Source organism: Mus caroli, chromosome 2, assembly GCF_900094665.2.
Source record: "Mus caroli chromosome 2, CAROLI_EIJ_v1.1, whole genome shotgun sequence".
Lineage (NCBI taxonomy): Eukaryota > Metazoa > Chordata > Mammalia > Rodentia > Muridae > Mus > Mus caroli.
This window is the reverse complement of record NC_034571.1, coordinates 35038556-35043087: the sequence shown is the minus strand read 5'-3', so window position 1 is coordinate 35043087 and position 4532 is coordinate 35038556. Positions and strand designations below refer to the sequence as shown.

At 43.5% G+C, this 4532-nt stretch overlaps 1 protein-coding gene and 1 pseudogene across 4 annotated transcripts in view; both read left to right on the top strand.

The window, feature by feature from the left end:
• Scai (suppressor of cancer cell invasion) overlaps positions 1–4532 on the top strand; it is a 110915-nt gene that overhangs the window by 8615 nt on the left and 97768 nt on the right. The window lies entirely within an intron of this gene.
• LOC110289301 overlaps positions 4204–4532 on the top strand; it is a 9613-nt pseudogene continuing 9284 nt past the window's right edge.

Genomic DNA, 4532 nt, shown 5'->3' with positions numbered 1-4532 from the left:
TCACTTTGTAGACCAGGCTGGCCTCGAACTCAGAAATCCGCCTGCCTCTGCCTCCCGAGTGCTGGGATTAAAGGCGTGCGCCACCACGCCCGGCTTTAGCTTATTTTTAAAATGCCTTGGCTACCTCAAAGTCTGTGCATTCCTAAACCTTCCCCTGCTACCCCAGGCCCAATTGGGGAAGTGACCAGTGGCCACCCACCCAAAATTCTCACATGGTTCATTGGCTTTCTCTCCTGCGCTCGCTTGATTGCTCGATTGCTCGCTCCCTCCCTCCCTCCCTTCCACGCTCTCCTCTTCCCTCCTCCCTCCCTTCTCTTTTACTCCCTCACTCCTTCCCTCCCCCCCCACCCCCACCCCACACACAACTCTTAAGTGCCCAGCCATTGGCTTGGCTGTTGGCATCTTTACTGATCAATTAAACACCAATGGGGACAAGGACCTTTAGCGTTTGGACACGTAGATTCCGGATTGGATCAAAGCATTAGAACCAATCTCCGATAGTCTACAGTCAAATAGTTAAGTCATTTGGTCTTGTATAATTTTTAACACAGGTTCAGATTTTCATTTTTTCTTTGGATTTTGCTTAGGACTCTGGACGTGTGGGTTTAGTCTTTTTTTGCTTTAACATATGCTTTGAGTAAGTGCTTGTCTACTTACTAAAGGAGGATCTAGGGAACTGGGGTTGATCTGGAAATGCACTGGCTCCTTTAAGAGAGCCTGCTTCTTGCTCCTGGGATTTCCATCTTCCCCCAGCTCAGTGCCCTCTGGGGCCAGAAGAGGGTGTCAGATCACCTGAAACTGTAATTTTAGGAGGGCGTGAGCTACCCAGTGTGGATGCTGGGATCAAAACCTAGATCCTCTACAAGAGCAAATGTTCCCTACTGCTGAACCACCTCTTCAGCCCCTGAAAAATACTAATGTTTGGTTGATCAGCTTACTTGGAACTTTCTTTGAAACCACCAAGATTCATACATGGGTTAGACAGTATTTAAGCATATAGAAGGTATTAGTCTTAACAAAACCAGGTAGCCAAGACATGTTAATAGTATTTTATTCTAATAAGTAATAAATTCATATAAATTAAGTTCTTACCTTTTTGTGCCCCAATTCTACTATACTGATGAGAAATTGACTCTCACTGATTAATGATGCGTTAAGTATCTTTTGTTAGGATTATATAAGAATTTGAGGAGCCATGAGTAACCAAAGGAAAGGTAGAAGGTTAGTTTTTAGTGTGTGGAGCTATAGTTTGAATCTTGAGTGTATCTTCAAAGTCTCTGTTGAAGATTTGGTTCTTATATAGGTGATGGAACCTAGAGAAAATGGAACTTAGTGGAAGGAGCATGACCCTGTAGGGGACATTGGGATCCCGAGCCCTTCCTGTATCTTTGCTTCCTGGTTCTGTGAGATGAGTGTGCACTCCTGTTGGGATAGCCTGTGCTGCAACCAGCCCAAAGTGAATAAAGCCATGCAACCATGGACTGAGTACCTCTCCCTCTCTCCCTCTGTCCTTCTCCCTCTCCCCCTCTTCCACAGTCCCTCTCTTTCTGTGTGTGTGACTCTCTCTCCATCTCTGACACACATAAACCATAGATCAAAGTAAATGTTTTCTCCTTTTAAATTAAAAAGTTGGGTGATTTTTTTTGTCACAGCAATGGAATGCTTGACTAACATAGGTCTTTGGAGTTTGATGTCTCTAATGGTTATGAGCAGCCTCAAGACACAAGATCCTACGGTTCTAGCCTGGGATTTTAGGGTCTGGGTTTTTGCTCTCTTTGCTCATTTCCCTCTGAGATTGTGCTGTTTGTCTAGAACCCCACTGGGAAGTATGTTTTTAGACCTACTCTTTTTATGGCATCTCTAAGGAATCCCTTCACCTCCTTGATAATTTAACCTTTATTTTTCTTATACTTTGTACCCCAGCCTGGCCTGTATCCCTGGTGTCAGGATTAGAGTTGTGACAAACAGACCTGGCACCCTCTGCTCTCTGAGCACAATTTCCTCAAGGAATTTACATTATCAGGAAGCAAACATAAGCCTCTCTTGGGAAAGAAAGATTTGGGAATTGATGAATATGGTGAGAATAAAGTTAAAATGAATGCATTGGTATCTTTCTTTTCTTATTACTTACTATTTTTATGTACTTTTTTATTTTATTTGTGTGTATATATATTTTGCCTACATGTATATCTGCACCTACATGTATGAATGGTGCCTAGAGAGGCTGGAAGGTGTTAGATGGCAAGGAACTGGAGTTATAGACACTTTTGAACCACTATATAGTCCTGGGAATCAAATCCTCTGGAAGAGCAGCTAGTTTTAACTATTGAACAACCATCTCTATAACCCCGCCCCTTGTTGATGTCTTTATCCATTTTTTGTTATTTGTTTATTTGGTTTTGATTTTGGTTTGTTTTGAGATAAGATCCTGCTTTGTTGCCATAGTCGTAAACTCATCAGCTCCTTGGGTTCTGCCTCACTCACCCTCTGGAGTAGCTGGGATAAAGAGTACCACTATGCCTAGTTTAGCCTCTTTTATTTTCCTTGGATTCTATAAGTCTCTCTGGTGACTTTTATAGACTCTTTTTAAAAATTGTTTGATGTGTAGAGTTTTTGTCAGGCCTGGAATTGAAGTTACCCATGAGTGAGCTGCCATGTGGGAACTGAACTCAGGACCTTTGGAAAAGCAGCCAGTGTTCTTAATTGCTAAGCCATCTTACCAGCTCCTCAGTCTTAGTTGGGGTTTTAGTGCTGTGAAGAAACACCATGACTGGGGCAACTCTTATAAAGGAAAACATTTAATTGGGGCTGGCTTACAGGTTCAGAGGTTTAGTCCATTACCATCATGGCAGGAACCACAGCAGTGTGCGGGCAGACACCCTCCTGGAAGAGGTGCTGAAAGTTCTACATCTTGACCCACAGGCAGCAACAGGAGACTGTGTACCACAGAGGACCTAGCTTGAGCATAGACCTCCATAGTGACACACTTCCTCCAATATGGCCACATCTACTGCAATAAGGCCATACCTCCTAATAGGGCTACTTCCTGTAGGCCAAGCTTTCAAACACTTGAGTCTATTCAAACCACCACCCCCTCTCTGGTGATATTAAAGAGGTGTATGCAGTGTCATTCTTATTTTCTCTGTTTCTTTGGAAGATGAAGCTTAACTTTCCTCTCCTGGACTGTGAGCTGGATTTGGTGGAACGATTCTAATGACTAGAAAAGACAGCCAACTTGATAAGGCATCACTTCCCACGTTGGGTATAAAAAGACTGACTCTTCTCTCTCCCTGTCTGTCTCTGGGGGAGGTCATGTTGTGAGACGTCTCTAACTTGATGGGAACTAGGATGTCCATAGGAATGTCATGTGGGAAAGACACTTAACCTAGCAGCCACACAGAGTGAACCTGCTAGCAGCCCTTCTGTGACCTGCTGGATGCCACATGAGTGACCTTGGAGTGAATCTCTTAATCTCAAAGATGGGAGGAGAAAGACCACCAACCCAAATCATCATGACCAGTGTACTCAGCTGCCTCCCCCTAAGACAAGGCTATCGCTCAGGGGTAGAGGCTTTCCAAGTGGGGGATTTGGCAGGAAAAGAGGGTAGGGTTACAAGTGCAGAACAGAACAGGTGATCAAAACAAGTAGTCAGAATAAGGTAATCATGGGTCATATGACCCTTTGCAACAAAGGTAGATAATTTTTTGAAACATGCCATTCCTGAGCCAAAAAATACAGAATCGTTTATAGTTAAGGTTACAGCCCAATTCTTGAAAAACAGGAGTGAACCTAGATTGTCTTTACTGTAAGATGGCTTTTAAACCTAAGATGGATACAGGCTGGTTCTTCAGATCCCCCTTTGTGGATGAGTGTTGAGATATCTGTAGTCTGGCCAACAGCTTAACTCAGTGTTCTGGCTAAACATGGGCTAGGCTATTTTACCCTGTGATTTTCCTTGGATAGTCTCCTTTCTTCCAGCACTGGTTCTCTTGTAACCAAAGGACTCAGCCTCTTAGTGCTCTTTATTCTGGATAGGTGTGTGATGGGCCAAGTGCATGTGCACACACATGTGAGGATAATGGGAAGTGAAGAAGGATGGCAATACCTGTGTGTTTAGAATAAGAGAAAAAAGAAAAAGTATGTATGTTTTGAAAGCAGATTTTTCTTGCGGGTAGAATCGGTGGAGCCTTGGGCACGCTAAGCATGGATCTTTACCTGGTGAGTGGCTCCATCCCAGAGCAACGCTCCTTCTTTATGGCTTTGAGGGGCAGTTCAGTGGCAGGTAGTAAAAGCACATCATCTTCAGAGCTGACTTGTCGCATCACAGTTTTTGTTCCACAGATTGGGAGACAAGTCTCTGCTTATGTTAGACCGTCGTATAATTGACCTGTGAGGAGTCCGTTTCCTCTACCTAGTTCTTAGTACTTGTCACCAGATTTTTTTTTTTTTTTTTTTTTTTTTTTTTTTTAAGACAGGTTTTTTCTGTGTAGCCCTGGCTGTCCTGGAACTCACTTTGTAGACCAGGCTGGCCT